This window comes from Solanum dulcamara, chromosome 11, assembly GCF_947179165.1.
Source record: "Solanum dulcamara chromosome 11, daSolDulc1.2, whole genome shotgun sequence".
Classification (NCBI taxonomy): Eukaryota; Viridiplantae; Streptophyta; class Magnoliopsida; order Solanales; family Solanaceae; genus Solanum; species Solanum dulcamara.
In genome coordinates this window covers 10,467,991-10,491,564 of record NC_077247.1, presented here as the reverse complement: position 1 = coordinate 10,491,564, position 23,574 = coordinate 10,467,991, and the positions used below count along the sequence as shown (strand labels likewise).

At 37.0% G+C, this 23,574-nt stretch overlaps 1 pseudogene; it reads left to right on the top strand.

Annotated features, from left to right (window-relative positions):
* The first annotated feature begins 2,260 nt into the window (after positions 1–2,260).
* Positions 2,261–2,362, top strand: LOC129875332 (5S ribosomal RNA; annotated as a pseudogene).
* The last annotated feature ends 21,212 nt before the right edge of the window (positions 2,363–23,574 follow it).

Here is a 23,574-nt window from a genome sequence, read left to right as displayed (position 1 = left end):
TGTAAGCTTTTATACCTAGGGGCTCTTGAACATGCTTGATGATGATATCTAAGGGATGTTTGATATGTTACAGAGTTTGTATGCATGTATATGCATTATGATATATATATGGATCGGGCCAAACATACCTCGGTATATTTTGCTATGTAAGGATCGGGTCGTACGTTCCACGACAGGTTATGCATTATACGGATCAGGCTATCGTACCTCGGCATTATTATGCATTTTATGGATCGGGCTATTGTACCTTGGCATCATCATGTAATATATGGATCGGGCCATCGTACCTCGGCATTATCATATGACATATGGATCGGGCCGTCATTCCTCGGCATGTGCTTGCTATATACATGGATTGGGTTGTGTGTCACACAGTGCTAATAATATGCATATACCTATCATGATAGATGATGTGTTTGTAACACCGAGTCCCCGAGCAAGCCGGATACGGTACGTGATAATGGTATACATGACTTTATTTTATGAGATGCAGGTAAAGTACCCTATTAAATGCTATACTTGGTTTCCTGCATTTCTATTTCAATTGTTATCTCAGTTATGTATGCTTATATACCTAGTACATGTATCGTACTGACCCCCCTTTCTTTGGGGGGCTGCGTTTCATTCCCGCAGGTACAGATGTTCATTTTGGAGATCCACCAACTTAGGATTTCCGCTCAGCTATGTTAGAAGTGCTCCACTATTTCGGAGCCTAGCTTTTGGGTAATGGTCCTGTGATGTATATATTTGTTTATGCAGGGGTATGGCGGGGGCCCTATCCCGCCATATGTTATCGTTCCTATTCTTAGAGGTCTGTAGACATAGGTGTGTGGGTTGTTTAAGAGTTTATTTCGGTTACGCCTATGCAATATGTTGTAAAAGCTATTATGTTGTGGCAGCCTTGTCGGCTGGCTTTCCCTTTCATGACATAATGTAAATGAAAGAGGCTACACGTGTATGAATATTTTATCACCCACTAGGTTCATATGTTTGGTTCCTATATCTAGGAGGCTATATGAACATGAAAAAGTTTTAACCCATTGAGGTTTTTGTGAGAAGTATCACATTATACATAGTCTAATTTAACTATAGTCGACAGATAGGTACACGGGGGTCTAGGTCGGACTCCAGTCGCAGCCTACGGGGTTGGGTCGTGATAGGTACAATGAGATCCGACTAAACTAGGAGTACAACTGACTTTGGAAAATAAGTTAATTTTGGTGTGGGTGGTAATTAGAAGGTCAATACTGATATGGTGAGAAGAATGGTGATGGATATGAATATCTTAAGACAGCCTACGAGGTATTAAGGATGAGAATGACGAGAAAGGATAAGGGGGTAAGTACTCTTGCTCCACCAGGTGGAGTTAGCCCAGAGTAAGGATTGTGAATAAAAGTTAAGAAATATTACGCTCCGGGATTGACCATGAGCAGAATATAGTGTGAATATAATGAGGATCATCATGGAAGTACGTAGAGCCTAGTAAAGAAGTAACTAAAGAATATGATTGTGAGTAAGATTAGGAGTTAGCATCGGGTATACGATAAGGATGAAAGCTCATGAAGTAGAAAGAGGTATTGTGTATATGTATCTCCACTTTGGAAATAGTGGGATCCCTCGAAGATAGGGAATGGAAAAGTGCAAAAACAATAGAGGCATTGTGAAATTATTAAAGGAACAAGTGGTATCCTTTGGAAAAAAAGAGAGTGATAACAAAGCGTGAAACACGTGTCATCAGAGTATAAGTGCCCCCGAATAGAGAATCGACACGATTATAAGCACTAGTAATGTACTGATTAGGATGAATGAAATGTGGCTTCGGCTAAACTACTACATTAGTTATATGACTCGAGTACCAGTACTTGGAATAGAGTGTGTACTTTTTATCGAGAATTATAAGTACCCCATGATTATACTAAGGTTTTTTACAGTGGCAACCTAAAGTATAGATGATCTAACAGAGGGAGTAGACATGGTGCAACATGTTAAATATGTTGGAATAGAATCATTTGTGCATGAATAGTTGAAAATAAATAGAGGATGACATTGGTACACCCTAAAAGGGGAGAAGCAGAAAATAGAAATACAAGCATAAGAGAAAATCAACTGACACTATCTTATGTAAATGGGAACTCTTAAACTTCAAACGAGATCCTATAAGGGATGGATGGATCTCAAGGCCAACAATAAATAGATAGAAGCCGTGGTATCTGAGACCGTGTGAGGAACCATTGATGGAGACCTTAAGGGATGGATGCAATCATACCAGCACTAACGCACCGGATCCCATCAAAACTCCGAAGTTAAGCGTGCTTGGGCGAAAATAGTACTAGGATGGGTGATCCCCTGGGAAGTGAAAGAGGAAAGGAAATACAAGTATCCGTACCTATTCCCTACGTCTACAAGTAATTCTAACCTTGGAACTCTGATATTGATTGCTCGATGAAAGTATATGTTATGGTAATGGGACAGAGAAACTCTACATATTGTGGTATAAGATCCGGAGGAAGGTTTTGGTTCACATTCGAGGACGAATGTTCTAATGGGGGGGAAGGATGTTACACCCCATACTTTTGTACCTTAGAACACATTCTTAAGCCTCTTGAAAGGCTCTTAAGTTCCTTTGAAGGATCGTAAGCCTCTTAAGTTTCCTAAAGTTTCTTAAAGTTTCTACAAGCTTCTTAAGACTTCTTAAGAACTCTTAAGCTTGTTAAGAGTTACCATGTGAGAAGGGTAATCTATAACTCTATCAAACAACTCTAAGTAAAGGAGAATGTGATACCCAATAGTAGAGACGATTGGAAATAGAGTTATAAGAATCCGGAAGAAATTGGAGACTGAATAATGAGTCATAGGACTCAACTTATTTACGTAAGCTACCAACTTGGAAATCTTACATACTTAAGCTATTTGATTACATACCAAGCTTACGTTGCAAAGATTATATAGGTTTGTAAACTAAGATGAGATTACAAACCCACCAGAGGGAGAAGAGAGTGCCACGTAGCATCATTAGAGAGTGACACATGGAAGCAGCTGGAGCAAGGGTGTGGACCCCCCACATTCCACGTGGCAGCCCGTTCTTGGAGGAATTGATGCGTTATCTCAATGAGGGCTTGACATGTGTCACCAATTAGGGCTTGACATGTGTCACCACTCAGGGGATGACATGTATCCTCTCCTAAAGTGGCCTATATATATATATAATTTATGACTTTAATTTCATCTTTATCTGATAAGTCATCTTATCTTTAACAAAGTTCTAGACAAAAAGAAGAGAAGAGAAACTTAAGCTAGAGAGAAGAAAGAGCTACGGTTTTGGGAGGAGAAAAAGGTAAGTTCTACGATTCCATTCTATAAATTAATTATATGGGGCATACAACGAAGGTATGAAGGTTTTATTAATATAAATTTATGTTTTGGAGCAGCCCCTAAACATTAACAAACATCCCCGAAGTTTCAACTACGCTAAAGGAAATTCCAAGGCAAGTTCTGGCAAGTTTTGGCGAGTTTTGGGTAAGGTAAAGTTTTATCTTTCAAATTGGAGTTTATGATGTTTATATGAGGTATTTAAATGTCTTAAATAATGTTGGAAGTTGAAAAATTGTATAAGGATGATTGTCATTAGAAACAAACTAAATTGAAGAGGTTATAGCTAAATCAAAGTCGAGTAGTGGGTCATCGTTGTGGTTCTGCGGGTGCTGCTCATTGGGTTGCGTATTGCAGGGATTTAAATTGTTTTAAAAAGGGTGTGGGTTCTGATGGTTTCAGACACACGATCCTCCATTTGGTATGGTGAAATATTTTGTGAAATAAAATATAAAAACTCTATTTTGATATCGTAGTTTTGAGATAGTGGTTTGGAGTTGTATTGAGTAATGTTGAAGTAATTTACTTGTATATATGCTGCTAGTTGTTGTTGTTGGTATAGTTTTTGACATGGTGGCCGAGTTGAAATCTAGGGGATGTTTAAGTTATAGAGGAGATGCTGCCCGATTTTCGGTAACTTAGGAACTAGTAATGAACTAGTCAAGGGAAATGGATAAGGAAATGACCTCTATGGAGACTTGGTTGTAGAGTTGGAATTAGAAAGTGAAATTTCATTAACCTTAGTATTACTTTCATGTTAAATAGGTTCAAGAGGTGACGAGGCGAACGTGTTAAGAGTAATCCTTAAGAGGTATGTAATGCTTATACTTTCTTTTGGCATGTCTTCGACGTAAGTGTGTTAAGCTTATTCTATCTCTTGGCATGTTTTGGGCCCAAGGAGGCAAAGCTCATCTTCCTTTCTTTTGGGCATGATTTTTATGAAACAAATAGATGAAGTACATATGATTCCAAAGAAGTTTCTATTCTTAAAGCCACTAGGATGGACAATTTCTCGACTTCCAAAAGATATTTTGTAATGCCTTGGTATACAATATGATTCCCAAAAGTTCTATTTTGATATAACCCATACTAACTTTTAAAAGGTACTTGATATGACTTTTGTCTTGATTTTTGAATAATAGCTCATTTTAAGCACCCCATCGAGCCTCAAATATGATTTAAATTACATCTAGTTTCTCACCACTCCACTCGTGGATGCCTCAATACTTATTTCACTAAGCCCAGGTTAGGTTTGTTATCATGCGTACCTCTCTACATTGTTCGCCGTGCCCCATCGTGAGAGGGTAGGTACGCCCTGTACATGGGTTTATAGAGTTATGCTGTGCCATGTACACGTATGCTGATGATATGATATGATATGGCCATCTGATATGATATGATTTGTTATGGAGATATTCTCTACTCTTGATGTATGCTGTGCTGTGGCGCCAATGACGGGGTGGAGACAACATTTTTTTCACCGAGTCCCGTAATGAGGCCGGATATGGCATATGTTTTTCCACCTACATTATCTGGGGTTGTAAAAAGCATTTTGATATTTTTGGATATTTTGCCATTATTTTGCACATTCTATTCTGGTGATGACTTTATTTATTACAATCCTTGCTTTACATATTTGGTACATTTTCCGTACCGACCCCCTTTCTTCAGGGGATGCATTACATGCCCAAAGGTGCAGATGTCGGTTTACTAATCCGCTCTCTTAGGACATCCACCCTACTGGTTGGCAGTGCTTTTTTTTTCTGGAGCCCTATATTGGTACTAACTTCTCTATTGTACATTTGTACATGTTGGTTAATGGTACGATAGGGTCTTGTCCTGTCATATGACTAGGCTATCATTCTGTAAAGGTATGTAGACTTGTGATGTGGGTTATGTATATATATTTTGGGCTTTGTGTTCTGTGATGGCCTTAACGACCCTCTTGTTCTATATTTGTTCTCATGTACTCTCTAGCGACCCTCTTTTGATTTCTACTTTTGTCTATTCTGCTAATATGCTAAGTGGGGCTAAGGGTACGTATAGGTGCCAAACTCGGGCACCAGTCACGACCTATGGAGTTGGGTCGTGACAACTCGCTTTTCTATTTCACACTTACCTTTATATTCTTATCACACGAACCACGTCCTATCTTTAGTCCCTTTCTCACTAGTCTTTACTTATTTTCATAATGATCCTCATTATATTTACATTATACTCTGTTCATATTTAGTCCCGTAGTATAACACTTCTTAACCTTCTTCGCAATTCTTACTATGTTTTATTTACCCTCTATAGAGTAGGAGTGCTCAACCGTTTACCCATTCTGATCAATCTTATCCTTAATAACTCATAAATTTATGTTTTCCTTCAACATGAGCTTTTTCTAGGGTAGTATGTGGTTGGGACGTATTCTAATCCATTCAAATGAATTCTAAACTTTACTACTCACATAGGCTTTTTTTTTCTATTTCTAGAAAAATTTGGGTAGAGTTTCCTCTGTATTTCTTACTATCTCAACACCTGCGTGCAGAAAATGCCAACAATGCCTCACAGGGCCAACATATATATTCATATCATGTCATATCACAGCCACACAAGGCACCCAATATCAATAACAGTATAAAATGATGGACTTACCTCGTATGCCCAACTCAAACTGCACGTGTTACACTGTCCTGTCTACTTTTCCTTTCCATTTTTAACTTTACATGTCAATCGTACTTCAATACCTCACCTGACATATATCTTTTATGCCTTTGCTTACCTACGTACTTTATGACTTCCAATATCGTCAGTCCTTTTTTTCCATAAGTGTCATTTTTCTGCTACAGTCAGATGTTAGTATAAAGGGAATCTCATTGCCTATGACGCATCTCTATCGCACGATCTTAGATATGAAAGAAAGGTAGCATTCTAAATGTCCTGTAACCTCCTGTTTATAGATGTGGTGCACAACACACTGATAAACAAGACTCTACTAGACAAAGTTTATAGACACTCCAAGGAAAAACTACTTTGATACCACTTTTGTCACGACCCAACCCCATAGGCCGCGACTGGGTTCCGACCTGGACCCCCATATACGTATCTATCAGCTATAGTCAAATTAAGCTATGTAGAATATGATACTTCTCACAAAAACCCCAATGGATCAATACTTTTTCATGTACATGTAGCCTCTTTCATTCGTACCATATCATGATAGGGCATGCAAGCCGACAAGGCTTCCATAACATAAAAACATTTACAATGCGACGTATAGGCACAATTGAAACGACTTTTAAACAACCCACACACCCATGTCTACAGACCTCTAAGATTAGTAATGTAACATATGGCAGGAGAGTGCCCCCATCGTACCCCTTAATAAATAAATATATACATAGGAGGACTAGTACCCAAAAAACTAGGCTCCGAAACAGTGGATCACTTCCAATATGGCTGAGCGGAAATCCTAAGCTGGTGGATCTCCCAAATGAACATCTGAACTTGCGGCCATGAAATGCAGCCCCCCGGAGAATAGAGGGTTAGTACAATATATATACTGAGTATATAAAGCATAACATAACATAACTGAGATAACTACTGAAATAGGGATGCAAGAAATAGGTACAACATTTAACGATTTATTGTACTTGCATCTTATAGATTGAGGGCATGTATATAATCCTCGCATACCACTCTCGGTCTACTGTGGGACTCGGTGTTTCCATATTATCGTATATGGTATTATCTCATACATGAAATATACATCAATATGTTTTTATATGCATGCCTATCTATTGTATTTGACTCGTTAGTGAGGGACTCAATGAAAGAGTAGTGTACATATCATACCGTACTCGGCCCTCGAGTGAGGGACCCGATATCATTATTTTATCATATCATCGCATATTATGCCTGCCCGGCCCTTCATGGGACACGATCATACCTGGACCTTTATGGGATGTGGTGAATAATCATTTTATTATATATCATGCTTTCGCGGCCCTTTATGGGACGCGGTCGTGCCCGACCCCTTATGGGATGCGGTGAATAATCATTTTATCATATATCATGTCTGCCTAGCCCTTCATGAGATGCGGTCATGCCCGACCCTTTATAAGATGCGGTGAATAATTATTTCATCATATATCATGCCTGCTCGGCTCTTTATGGGATGCGGTCACGCCTGACCCTTTATGGGATGCGGTGAATAATCATTTCATCATATATCATGCTTGTCCGGCCCTTCATGGGACGCGGTCATGCCCGACCCTTTATGGGATGCGGTGAATAATCATTTCATCATATATCATGCCTACCCAGCCCTTCATAGGATGCAGTCGTGCGTGGCCCTTCATGGGATGCGGTAAATATTCATTTCATCATATATCATGCCTGACCGACCCTTCATGGGATGCGGTGAAAGATGTACTAACAACATACACGAGCAGAGTAATGAGAAACCATAAAAAATTTAAATCATTATCTTAGACTCAATGAAGTCATCAAGTGAACCATCACTTGGAAACTAGGGTAGGAATCACCTACAATTGGATCATCCTCTGATACTTAATAACACAATCATAATGAACTATCATTTGAGGATTAGAATAGTAGTCATCTCAAGTATCCTCTAAATGCCCTTGTGGCCATCTCAAATGGAGTCTCAGGAATCATAGACATGTATTACGACAATTCCATATAGCTTATGTAACCAAAGACACAACTTATGTAATCAAAAATATAACTCATGCAATCAGAGACACAACTTATGCAATTGGAAACATTTATCACTGTAGAGCCTTTATGAAGAAGAGCTGGTATTTTCACTTACTATTCATTATATAGATGGCTCAAGAATAGATGGCTCAAGAATAGTAGCTTAACTACTTCCAGACCTTTAATATTCAACAGTGACTACAAGTCACGAGTTATACCTAGAACTTATAAATGGAGTCACCTCCCAATCCATGTCCTATATTACCTATAGTCCATTTATTCTAGAAGTAGGAAAAGACAAGCTTTACATGTACTACTTTCCATCACATTGAAGACTTGAAAGGTAATGAATCAACTTATTACAGGAGTTCTAATCAGTAGGAAGTGAACAAGAGTCTTAACTCATACTCAAAGCTTTAAGGATGGAATAACTCCCAATTTCACATACATAAAACTTACATCTAAGACATGCCAAAAGAGAAGAAAGATAGCTTTACATACCTGTTTTGGGTTAATCGCATTCAAGCTCGCTTCGCTACTCCTTTAACCTATTTAACACAAAAGTAATACTAAGTTTAGTGACCTTCGAATTTCCAGCTTGTAATTCTACCACCAATTACCCATAGGAACCAATTCCTTATTCACCTTTCTCGACTAGTCTCGACTAGTCTATTAGTTAGTTAGAAGTTAACAGAATTTGAGCAGCATCTTCTCTATAACTTGCCCTATCTGAACTTCCAATTATACCTACAATTACTAAAACCATATCACAAAAACAAACAGCAGCCAATACACAATTATACCACTTCAACATTACACAAAACAAGTCCCAAACAGCCCGCTCAAAACTACGACTCCAAAATACGGTTTTCAATCTTTATTACGTAAAATCTTAACCACACAAAATGGGGTGTCATGTGGCTGAAACCAGAAGAAATTATACCCATATTTAGACATGGTTCCATCCCTGCAACACTACAAAACAACTCACAATACAACACCACAATAACAACGACACTAGCCAAACTTTCACCCATTAGAATATCGTCAAAATAGCTCCTATACGACCTACAACCTTTTTCAGCAGTAACTTACACATTTTCACGTCTCCAACTCATATTTACACATACATAACATCTTAAACCTTTACCAAAATGTGGGAGAGGAGAATCAAGCCATACCTTAACAAACGACCTTCCGAAGCTTGCCGAAAGTTGATGGACTTGTCGTTGGATCTCCTTTCTGCTCCAACTATTAATTTACTCCATTAAATACCTTCACTTAGTTGAGAAATACCTTAGATAATTAATTTATGAATCGAACATTCAAAGGCTTACCTTGGCAGCCATGGCCGTATCTCTTTTCCTCTCTTTCTCTAGTTTTCTTAAACTTTTTCTAAGTTCGCTTTCAATTTTTCTAAGTGTATAAGCTGAAGTGTAAGCTAAAGAATAAGATGACTTAGTCATCAAAATGTATATATCTATATATATCCTCCCTTAGAGGTGAAACGTGGCAGCCCCTAAGGGTGATACGTATCCAGCCCCTAGGGCTCCAACTTACCTTATGCATCCACCCACATACTGCCACGTGACATAGTGGGGTCTACCTCAAGTAGGTGTGTCACCTACTTACCCTAAGTAGGTGCATCACCTGCTGCCACACATCTTCACCATGTGCTGCCACGCGTCCAATTAGGTGCCTCACCTACTTACTCCTTTTTCGTGGGTTCGTAATCCCGTCTCACATTAAGAACCTATGTAATCCTTGCTACGTAGGTTCGTTATGTGCTCAAATATCTTAATTATGTAAGACATCCAATTCGATAGCCTACGCAAGTAAGTCGTGTCCTATGACTTGTTATTTGGCCTCGAACTCCTTTCAAATCCTTATAACTCTATTTCCAACCTTCCCTATTATGGGGCATCACATCCTTCCTTCCTTAGAGTCATTTAATAACGTTAGAGATAATATGGATCACGTGGAAACTTTTATGAAGCTTAAGTAAACGTTCAAAAGTACAAAAGTACAGGGCATAACAAGGAAAGATTAATTGGCACAATTTGAGAATTAGTTTGGCTTTTGGACTTGAGATCTAGATAATCTAAATCTAGGTCCAACCCCTCATACTAGTAGGCATAATCGGTCGATTGAGCTTAACAAGTAAAGTCAGTAAGAAAAGAAAGAATTTGAGATAAATAATTGAAAGAGATAGGCAATAAGAAGGTGCACACGAGTGTAAGAAACTAAATGACCTAAATATAGCTAACTAAACCTAACTGGACCCCAAAGCGCAAAAGGTACACTCGTGTGCAAGTTAAAATAAACACCTGAGTAGACCCCTATAAGCCCTACAGTTATACAAAATTGCTAAAACTACTAAGAATGAGAAACGGTGAGTCCAAAGCCAGAAAAGCGCAACCCGGACCTAGAAATGCGATTACCCTCCAAGTAGCCAATAGTATCCAATAGTAACAGTTCAGCTAAGAAGTCTAGCACTCGGACCTTGAACCATGAATCAGTCTTGATATGGTAAATCAGTAGATATCTCCAAGTAGTCAATATGGATGAACAAGATAAAAAGTCCAGTGCCTGGAGCTTGAACCACGGATGTATCTCAAAGTAGCAAGAGTCCATGATTAGATAATCATCTCCATAGAGGATAAGCTGGCAGCATGACTATACCTTGAATATGCGGAGATAAATGTAACTAAATGATACTATGTCATATTGTCATCGTGAAACCACCATGGATCAATGTCCACTCTTAGATAATCACGTTAGCATTTCCAAGCTTGACCTATACTCGATCTTGAATTGCTGAACGAGACCTAAAAGCTCAAATCATCCACAAATAAGCGAAAAGAGGAGGGAAAGAGCGTAGAAGGTCATCAAGCTGAGGAACTACCTAATCTAAGGCTCAAACTACTAGAACAAAGATAGCTATTCCAGTCTACAGAGAGCTAAGTCATTCAAATTAACATTGGAGTAAAAATAAGGCCTAACGGCTGAAGTTATCGCAAGTCTAAGGCAACACTAATCTAAGCATAGACTAAGGCCAACATGCTCCAAATCAATAGAAAATAGTAATAAATAGGGTCACAAGGTATGGATAATCAGATACAAAATGACAACATGCTCACAAGTACCAGCACAACTCGAAACCAACCCAAATTCTACAAATATTTTGGAACTAAGTGATCTGATAGAATTTCATCTGAGCGTATTTTTGAAAAATGTTGGCCAAAGTCAAACTTAAGTGAAATTTCGAAAGGTAAAATGCTTAATGGTCCAAACTCGTATTGAAATCCTAGATATTGGTGCCGACCATGCTAATAGCCTAATTTGGCCATTTCGGAGCTAGTGGAACCATCATAATTCTGTTTTGAGGTTGTTTACTAGAAGTTATGAAGAATATTAATTTTTTATGTTTCAAAATCTCCAAAATAGAGAAATAGGTATAAGACCCAAACGAACAACGATGAAACCAAACAATCAGTACTAGATAGTCATAACTGACTTGAGATCGCTATAGGAACACTCTAAAGTATGAAATGAATGCATTAACTCATAAATGACCTGGAGGTTAACTTTAGGCCTTGATTCATCCTCCGCAAGGAAGGAAAGAGTCAGTTCCCATTCATTACATCAAAGGATGAATCGATAATGGAAGTATAACTACAAAGCTTACGGGTCTAAGAAGGATGGTGTGGTAAAACCTAAATAGACACCATAAGCCCAGAAGGTACACTTATGTACATTTGAAAGTAAATAACTCAAACAGACCCCCATATCCCAATGAGTACACAGAAGAGATACAACTATTTATGAACAAGAGCAGGTGTAATATAGAATGTGGGAGAACATAACTCAAAACTTGAATCTACAGCTAAGACATCCCAAAGATCCTAAATGAACCAGATTGCTAGGTCTCAACCCGACTAGAATTAATGTTCCCATAAGTTGAACCATGATTGAAGATAGTATGCTCGAAACTTGAACCACTATAAGGATAGCCAGGGAATCATCCTGATGAGTGGGTGATTTCACTTATTTGGAGCTCTTTTCTTATGATTTTGTGGCACTCAAGTAGGAAAAAAGGCTAATTATTCTTTGAATATTGTTGTTTCAGGTATATTTTGGTTGGAAAGGAAATTTAATGGAAAATAATGAAAATTAAGGCTATATGGGAGCTAAAACAATGATTTAGTGCTGGCAGGAAAGTTCCCTTTCGCAAACGCGAAGGCTTTGTGAACAATGAGATGCAAATGCAGTTAATAATTCTGCTAACACAAAGACGTAGTTAGGTAAGCTCCACGAACACGGCCACCTCATCCAAGAATACGGAGTACAAAGTGGCAATGATTCATGAACACGGACAGACCTCTGCGAATGTGGAAAATAAATATGCTAAGTGTCAAGGACAGTTGTGGAACTTTAAATTAAATACCAATTCACAATATACACTCATGCATAACCATTTTGGATAGACATATTATGCTTCGATATTTTTGAGCTTGGGCATCACTTTGTGAGCAAGTTTCCACAACAAACACCATTATAGTGAAGATAGAGAGCTTAATTTGTAATTATTTTTCATCATTTCTTCAACTCTTTGCTTTGTTTTCATTAAAATCTAGGTGTAGTTATGGTGATTTGGATTTTGTGTTAGAGATAAAACATTTTTGGGTTATTGATTTTAATCTTGTGCTTTTGTAATTAGTTAAATGTTTCTCATTTATGAATTAAATTTTTGATTATCTAATCAATCTCATGCATTAATTGCTATCTTGTGGATTTGATCACTCCTTGGACTTGCCCAATTACTTTGATTGAGCATGAAAGAGTCAATTAAGGTTGAAAAAAGTTATTTAGTGCATAACTTGAGGTATAGCATCTGATATATCAGATTTTAGCTAGAAATAGTGAATCCATGCAATGCTTATTATTGAATTAAGTGGGTTATCACTTAATTAGTTTCGAACGAACTAGTTAAGAAATTTTGCTTATATTTGAGAGAAATAGGTGGATAATTAAGATTCTAAAGCGTATATGACTTTACCCATGATTAATTGAGATTGTATGAAGCTAGTATACAATGAATAATATATGTGTTGATTGATTTCCATTACCAAATCCCACTTGTATCCTTGCGTGAAAAGGTTTTGTTCCTTGTTCCTTCTTATCTCCCTATCCTAAATTGTTACCAATATCTTCATATTATAATTATATCTTTTATTTCAGGTTCAAACTAGTAGCTTGTAATTAAATATTCCTTCAATTGACTACACATTTTTCCTTGTGGGATTGACCCCTTCTCTAAGTTTGGTTAATATTCCTTCATCATCATCAGGGCCCATTGAAAATTAAGATCCAATACCATAGTTGCAAACCAGTCACTCAAAGATCGAATCCAAGCTAAATCCCAAATGGTCTAACAAGAGCAAAATCGCAAAGGAAACTCACCAATGCCAAAAAGTAATAGAGGTTATGGAGGAATGGTCATAAGAGATGAGTTATCTACTCGCTAAGGATTCATGCTATCGGACCCAAGTCTACTATATCAGTCTACAGGGAGCTAAGCCATCCAAAACGACGTTCGACAATCTCTATGACCTATCGGCTCCAAAACACAAGCCTAAGGCAATCACTAGCCTATTCCTAAGATAAGGCTAATAAAAAGTTACAAAAACTATCCAATCAACCAAACAACACCATAAGAAAATGCACAATCACTAAGTCAAAGTAGGCATGCTCAATTTTCTCGAAACTACCCAAAATAAGACTAAGGCATGCTCTCATTAAAATAAACGTTATACCACCAAAATACCCATCCTAAAACTAGCTAATCAACATGAATTCATATTCACAAGCTCAATCTACAGTCCTATAAGTTGTAGTCTACCTCAAAGCTGACTGCTAGAGCTCTAAAACCATTTTTCTAGAGCATTGCACTTCCGAACCGCCACCGATCACTACCACTCTACCAAATATATGATCACAATATAAATACAGATGCTTAGAAACCAAATCTAAATAATTAAAGACGGGTCCAAAATTCAAGTCAAAAATGGAATAGTGGGTCCCATGCCAACAATCCCAAAATTGACTCATCAAATTGTCTCAAATAGCCACAAAATAGTTCATGCACAAAATTTCAAAAACACAACAATAAAGAGGGAGTAGAGGATTAGAAATAAAAAATTACCTCTAAAACAATCCCACAACGTTATCCCAAAGTCTTAACACATAGCCTCAATGATTCCTGGTAACTGGCAATTGAAATCACCCAAAATGGAGTTCTATAGCTCTCAAAATTGAGTTCACCATTATTGAACAATGGCTTAAAACATGACTGAAAAAAGACCAGTAAATTGACTTTCACGAACACAGTCCCAAGGTCAGGGTCAGGTTTTCTACAAATACAAAGGGTGGAGCCCCACACTCTCCGCGTATGCAAAACTGAGGCCATGAATGCAGTGATCAAATTCTTGGTCTCTGCGAATGCGACTCCAAGCCCACAAATGTGAAGGCCAAATTGAGGTGCCCTGATGTTGTTGCATCAGCTAGATCACAAAGTTAGAAAACTCTTCAGATTCAGTTGGAACCTCATGCACTTAAATAAACTATGCTACCAAACCAAATTAGTCATTCCAAACTCAACTGTGATGTCAAAACTTCCAACGGAGGTCATCCGACAAAAAGTGGGTGCCATAGCCCAATTTTGGCCAAAAGCCATATGTTTGCTCGAAATGAGTTCAGAACACTTTGTACCCAAAGTAAAGGTCCTACTAGACAAAACTTGACATTTCAGAGCTAAGAGAACCATCAAAATTGAATTCTAAGGCCATTTTTCTGAAGTATTGATAGAAATCAACCATTCGTGTTTCAAATAATCCAAAACATGCAAACTCAGATAAAGCCAAACAAAATCTAGGTAATCGAATTGTCATTCCCATCAAGTCATAAATAATTTGGGATCGCTAGAGGAAAGCATTAAACATAAAAAATAATGAAATAAAGAGAAATTGACCTAAAGGGTCATTACAACATCCACTACTAAAAGGACTTTTGTCCCCAAAAGTAAAGAGTCAAGAAATAAGTGAAGTCTCAAACAAGTGAGGAAGCTACTCTTGCATCTCGTACTTGGTCTCCTAGTTAGACTCCTCAACTGGATGATTCCCTTACTAGACCTCCTAAATCTTATCACGCCCTTCATGGGTGATACTCAAAGGAATACTCGGTCTCCAATTCCAAATCTCAAGAGTCAGCGCTTATGATTAGCATAAATCTTATGCCTTCTATTTGTGGACCTAACTATCTTTAATCACCCAAACATTGTCCAAATCTTCCTGAAGTAAATCAGTCCCACACGGTCTAGTCTTCGACACCTTAAACAAACCAACTGAAGAATGACAAAACCTATTATATAATCCCTCAAATGGAGCCATTTGAATACTCGAGTGGTAGTTGTTGTTTTACACAAACTTTGCTAATGCTAATAATTCATCCCACTAGCCCCAAAGTCCAAAATTTGAATAGTACGCTCTGACTGCTTGTTGTACTGCAGGTGGAAAACTGTGCTAAGATCAACACGGGTATCCAACTCATCCCGAAAGGTCCTCCAAAAGCTACAAATAAATTGATAACCCATATCTAAAATAATGGACACAGGTACCCATGAAAATAAAATACCTCCCAAATATAGACACAAGCTAACATGTCGGCGCTAAAAGAATACTTAACAGGAAAAAAATGTGCTAACTTGGTCAATCGATTGACCCAAATGCTATTAAAACATTTAGTAGTATGAGTCAGCCCCATAATAAATTCCTTGGTGATCCACTTCGTACTGGGCAATCTCTGAAACTCACCACCATGCCTCAAATGCTCGGCCTTCACCTACTGGCGACACAAGCAATATGACACATAATCCATTCTCCTCCTCATACCACTATACTAGTAGTGCTGCCTCAAATCACGATACATATTTTCTATGCCTGGATGAATACAATATTGAATCATGGGTCTCACAAAGAATCAACTGTATAAAGTCTCCAACTCTAGCAACACAAATTTTGGCATCAAAACTAATAATATTGTGTGCATCTGAGGTGGCCTGTCCAGTCACCTCATGAAACCCAATCTCGAATAGCCAGCAAGGCATCATCCTCGAATTGCTGACCATGAATCTGCTTCAATAGAGACAACTATACCCTAACATAGCCTAGAAACAACCTAGAATCTAAAAATATCAAAGAAAATCATCTTATTGGATAAAGACTGAATGTCCAGAGCAAAAGGTCACTCTGAAGAACAAATGAAGGCTTGACTACTACCTAGACTCACCACCTTCTATTTAAAGGCATCTGCTACCACATTCTCCTTACTTGAGTGGTATAGAATAGAGAGGTGATAGTCATTCTGTAGCTAAATCCATATGCACTGCCTCAAATTAAGATATTTCTCGCTCATAATGTCGCCCCAAGTCTACATACTATGTGTGGCCGGCACTAAAAACCATGATGGTTTCCAATTGAAGCCTTAGCCTGACAGACTATAAATTGGAAGACTTAACTCACAGCAAAAGCTAACACAGATAGGGAATTCGAAAGAATAAACATTACTTATTAAATAATAGTCTAAAAATACTCTAAATATAATATAAGTTAATATTTAAAAAATAATCTCAGAAAAATTTAAAATAAACCACTATTCAGTCTTTGAAGCCTTTAATGACTCTGGATATGAACCAGGACAGGCCCATGACTACTTCAAAAAATAATATTGGGGAAATGAAGAAACTAAAGGATTTCTTTCGAAAGTAGGGAGGCTTCATCAAAACCTGGAGGGATGTGACTTTCAACAATGCACCTATTGAGGATATCTAACATTTGTATCTATATTATGATATGATATAGCATCAAAAAATGTCAGTACATAGAATATATGGTATGTAAAATAGGTGAAGGAAAATATACTAACTAAATACTAACTAGAATGAATATTGAAGTAACTCAACTCAAATAAAGCATGCAAATATGGAATAAGTTAATGCTTTGCAAAATATAAGTAAGTGTATGCAACTCAATATAAAAATAATATATACTCTTTGGAGAGTTTCTATAACCGACATCTATCACTATGAGCATCGTGATGATACAATAAACTGCTCTCATTGCTAGATCCATAAAATACCTTGCAAGGATAGAAGATGCAATCTCAACTCATGGGTCCCATATAAAGTTCATATCAGGGACTAAAGTGAGGAGTCGCCTGAACCAATAGAACAATCCTATCTTATGCTGTCTATATAGTTTATGGGGTTCAAGTTATCTAAACTCTTACCCAAATCAATGCTTAATACTACTCCCAAAATATGCAATAATGCAGATATACTCCGATCAGTGAAAATTCTCAAATCATATCTCCTTGAGTCTCATTTGACTTTACTCTCTTTAACTCAATTGTTCTCAAACTCACTACATTCTCTTTAAAATAGTTATAGTTCTCAAACTCAGTGAATGCATTAAAATATAGATTTTTGGTTTCTCAACTCAGTCTACAATTGCTTAATTACTCTGACTAATTTAGACTTGATAGGGATCATGCATAAAAAATCGATGGTGAAAAACTTCAAAACTAAAGTGATCCAACATTCTCAAAACTCCTTTCTTAATTAAGACATGAAAATGTATCATTCTTCAACTCAAATAATGCATAATCAAAAAAAGTTATAAGTAATCAATTAGAATTCTTATGAATGTAAACATGAACAGTAACCTCAAGAATTAAATAATGGGAATAATCGCAATATAAATAATATACAAAAACTCAACGTAGAGTATCATAACTCACTCTAAAACTTGATATAATAAGTTTAAACTCAAGCTTGAACTCAAAAGAATGGAATCTAGAAGTAGGGAACAAGGACAAACTCAACCCAGCACTAAGATTAGCCATACATACCTAGAGGAATGATGTTCTTGGCAAAAATCGAAGAACTTGATTAATGAACTTGAATCCTAGATTTTTCCCCTCTCCAAACCTTGCTTTGAATCTTCTAAGATTTAATGAGGAAAAACACTTGTAGGGTATTGATAAGATACCTAAATTAGTCCCAAAAGACAGGCTTTATGTTTGGAAAGTGGCATAAGACCAAACTATCCTTCATTAAAACTCTCAATGGCCATCTACAAGTTTGTCCTTTGGTCCATAGCAGTTTCTGTAGGCTGTAGATGCCGTATCATAGAATCCTACTAAGGATTCTAATGCGTAATGTCTATGGGACCTTCTATAATCCATAGAACCTTTGATGGATCGTAAACATGGGTCGTAGGAAAATTTGCACATTCTAGTAGCTACTAGAATTGTGACATCTAGTCTATGTGTCCCTTCTACGGGTCATAGGATTAGCTCGTGGAAAAGGGCTTAGGTCTAAGTCTTGGGATTCCTTCTACGGATGCTTCCTACGGTCTGTAGAAACTTCTACAGGCCACTGAAACCATCTATAGGAGAGTCTCTTCAAACTTCGAATTTCATTAAGTATAGGAGTGACCTAGGAACCTCACCTATGATCTGTAGCTCTTTCTACATTCCATAAGGTCTTAGTGGTGGGTCACAGTTTTGAAGGGTCTTGCTCGATTTCTTCTAGGCTATTCCAAGGGGTCTAAGATAGGATTCTTTAGGGTTTTAGAATAACTCTCCTTGGGATCATTCATTCTCGAATAATGACAAAGCTAAGGAATTATACAAGGCACGAATAAAATGCAATAACATAAATACTCAAACACTCGAAAAGCCACTAACTCAGAGATAGGAAAAAAATGTTACCTTCAACATCAACACTAGGAGGGACGAATAGATGAGGGTATTTGGCTTTCATATCTTCTTTGGCTTCCCATATTTCCTCTTCAACAAAATGATTTTTGCACAAAACTTTGACTAATGCGACCTCTTTTTGTCCTCAACTTGCTAACTTGACGATCGAGAATTTGAATGCGTAATCTACTTATAACACCCTTCATGGGAAAAACCTTCAAATATACCTTATCATTCACCTCAAACTCTATGTCTCTTCTCAAAAACATCAGTGTAGGACTATTGATGATTTTGCATGGTTTTCAACCTCTCTTAGATAATCTTCACATTTTTCGTAGCCTGATAAACCAAGTCTGGCTCTATTAACTCAAATTCACCAACTTTGAACCAACCAATTGGTAATCTACATCTTTTACCATAAATATCATCATAAGGAGCCATCTTAATACTTGAGTAATAACTGATATTGTAATAAAACTCTATAAGAGGCAAGTGATTATGCCAATTACCTTTAAAGTCAATGACACAAGATCTCAACATGTCTTCAAGATTATAAATTATACGCTCTGCTTGACTAGATCTCTGAGGATGGAATGCGGTGCTAAGATTCACCCTTGAACCTAGAACTTTCTGAAAAGGACTTTCAAAACTGAGAAGTGAATTGAGCACCTCTATCCAAGATGATGGATAAGGGAAATCCATGAAGCCGGACTATCTCATAAATGTATAATATGATATAATCCTCTACTAAATCTATAGACATAACTGGAAAGAAGTAGGCTGATTTAGTCATGTAGTGTACATTTACCCAAATTTAATCATGTTGTCGGGAGATCGCAGTAAGCATGTAACAAAATCCAAGTTGACCATATCCTACTTCCACTCTAGAAGCTTTATATTCTGATCTACTCCACAAGGTCTTTGATGTTCAACTTTAACTTTTTGAAAATTCGGGCACTTAGAAACAAAGTCTATAATATATCTCTCTATAACACCCTATATCATTTTAACTTAGATTATTTTGAGAACCAATAGAAAAATTGTGAAAAAAAATAGGGACCACGTCCATGTTGTGGACCTGGGTAGGTATTTTATTCAGGATAAAATTTTGAGATAGTAGAGTGCGCTATGTGTTCACATCGTGGAAAAGAAAATTTAGGAAAAATAGATCTAGAAACCAGGTTCATGATGTTAAATTGTGGCCATCGTTTGTTTTTCTCACATTTTCCAAACTTAACCCAATATATTTTGGGACAAAAATCCATCCCTTATTAGTATCCAAAGGGATTTTACTCTCATTAACACCGAAAACCATTTGAGAACAAGAATTAAATTGAAGAGGAGAAGCTAGGGTTCAAGGATTTCAAGCCTAATTTTTAATTTTAGCTTAAAAAATCTTCTTTCTAGGTATGTAAACCTCTAATTCTATTCATTCTTCTACAATTCACCTATTCAAATATTTTTCTCTCTACAAAAGATTCTCAAGGACTCCATTTAAGACTTCAAGTAAATTCACTCAAGCTCTCCATTAAAACTCTCAAGTTTTTCCAAATCATTTGGTTTTCTCACTTAAGGTACGTGGGTAATGATTCATGGATTCTTTCATCCATGAAGCCCAGTCAATTTCTCAAGCTTTCTATCAAACTAAAGTATTGTATTTTATGATCTCTATTCCAATTTCATGAATTATAATTCTAATTGTGATTATGAGTCTATTTTGATATAAATTGATGGTTATTGCATTAAATTGAATAGTTTTCCCATGAATTCTCCTATTTTGATCTCTAGGGTTCATGATGTAAAATATGAGTATTTTCAATTATACTTCCTAATTATACTATCTATATGAATTATGTATGGGATGATAGAAATTATATGATCATGCATATTTTCCAGTCAATTTCATGATTTTCAAGTCAATTGGTTATGCAATTGAGTTTTACTCTAAGTTCAAGATATGAATTTCATGCAAGTTATAAAGTAAGGTGACTTAGGGCCCTATGTGGTGACCTAGGGCCTAACTATATGAATTATGCATATATGATTGTAATGATGAAAGGACAATTCTCATATTATAAGTATGTTATGAAAATGAGCTTCTCTATGATTTCAAACCTATGATCATGACTATGATATATGAAATTATGATTCTATGGTATTTATGTATTCCATGGGAATTGACTTAGAAACTTAAGGAGGGGGCCCTACCAAAAGCCCTAGAAGAAACCTCATGTTTCTTAAACTACGTGCCACCATAGGTTGCCTTTATGGCGTAGCTTTTGGATGCATTTACAGCATATGTATGATCCGCCTAGCGGGGTAGAGTCTACCTTGGCAAGTAGATTTCCCTTTTCTTCATTGTATGGGGAGAAAACAGGATTCTATATTATAGCTCGCATGGTCTTATTATCGGTTATGGTTCCTATCGGCATATGTATGATCTCTTACGTATGCCATGATTTTTAAATTCTTTGGTCATTATGGTTTTCTCATGACTTCACTTATCTCATCCTATCATGTGTTTTACTGACCATTGCATCTCATGATTTACGTTGCATGTTATGCCCTCATACTAAGTACATTCCAAAGTACTTATGCATACTATTGCTTACGTTGTCTCATAATGTAGAGGTTGAGATTAAAGATCATATTCGTCCACGTGGCTAGTTAAGCTTTTCTATCCGGCGGTGTTTGTGGTGATTCCTCATTTATCGGAGATTAGTCATCGAGTTGGGTATTGTTTTCAAAGACATTTGTCTTAGCCCCTGCTCATACTCATGAGTAGAGCCATCTCATTGGATAAATATTTCGAGTCTATATTGTCATGTGACATTCTTCAATTTCTATTCATGGTTTAGACTCTCTTATGATGTTTCTGCGTTTACTTTACCTTATATATGCTTATGATATGTACAAGAGGCTTGGTTAGAGCTCTTCGGAGTTTTGATTTCCGTGTTACGACTAGGCCCTATGTTGGATTATAACAAACTTGGTATCAGAGAACAAGGTTTTCAAGTATCCTAGGAAGTCCAACATGCCGCATCAAGTAGAGTCTTATTCATGGTTGTGAAGCGCGCCACATACGTTTTAGGAATTCTCACTTCTTTCATGATCCATGTCATGCTAAAAAGAGTTCTTTTCCCTAACGTTCTTTATTTGCAATTTTCAGAAAAATAGCTCTAAGAAAGCCACAATTTCCAAGGGGAAATAATGCTAATGATGCACAAGATCCCCCGGCTACTCAAGAAAATAGTTCTATACCAGACCAAGTGACTAATGCAGAGTTTCAAACTTCCATTACTATGCTAGCCTAAGTGGTAATCAGCCAAGGTATTGCGATTACTCCTAATGTTTCTACTCCATCATCAAGAGTGAGGGACTTTTCACGAGTGAATCCTCTGGAGTTTCATGGATCAAAAGTTGATGAGGATCCTCAAGATTTCATTGATAAGGTCTACAAGATAGTGAGCATTATGGGAGTGACTTCTGAAGAAAAAGCAGAGTTGGCAGCTTACCAACTTAAGGATGTTGCTCAAGTTTGGTACACTCAATGGAAATTGGAGAGGGTGGATGAAGGTCCTATTGAATGGGAAGCATTCAAACTTTCTTTCCTTGATCATTTTTTCCCTCTTGAACTAAGGGAGGCTAAAGTGTTGAAGTTCATAAATCTTCAACAAACCAATATGGGGAGGAGGGACTATGCCCTCAAGTTTACTAAGCTATCCAAGTGTCATACCCTAGAAAATTTCATGTTACTAAAGCTACAAATGGCTTAATGTGAGCTCGAGGAGGAGCAAATATTACAAGTTAAAGAATGAAATTCTACTGTAGTAACATTAGAATAGCATGAGGTGGGGTCCACATGATGGGATTTTTATAAAAATGACATATGATAAGTTATATGGACAATATATGTAAATCTAAATATAACTCAATAAGGATCCTTGAGCCAAATCCAAGTGTAAGGCCTCCAAAAAGATGTTTTTAAGTTACGTTTTTGAGTGATCTGACTTGGAGAGACCATAACCCCATTATTATTTGGGTATTTGGGAAAAATCATAAAATTAGAGTTGTATATAATTGGATTAGATTTCCAACCATAGGTCGTGGGAATTTATTGGATATCGAGATCAAGAGATATGACTATTTTACTGAACAAAGGGACTGGCCAAGTAGAGAGCCAACATGGTAGACACGTGGCAGGACAACTCCACCGCCCTTTGTCACTAAAAATAGGCTCAAAACAGGTAAAAATAGCATGAAAATGTTAAGGAAGCTTATGGAAGGTTAGAGAGAGAAATAGTAGAGGTTAGAGAGAGACAACGGGAGTTTGATCAAGTTCGAGGCCTCAAATCCCGATGCCCGTAAAGAGTGAAGTGAAGATAAAGTTATTGTCATCATTTTGAACCAAAAATTAGCTTTGAATGGTGTTTATTTCTTGTTTATGGACTACATAAGGTATGTTTAAGTTGTCTGTGATGTTATCTACATATTTATTGATAGATTTGATGGATTAGAATGTTGGAAATTTGATGTAATTGTCGTATATATTGTATTAAGTAGTTGAGGATTAGATGTTGATTTGAATGGATTCTTTGGTGGATTTAGTTAAATTATTGTAGATAAATGTTGGATATTTTTGTTAATGTTGATATTAATAATTTGTTAGCTGAATTGAGG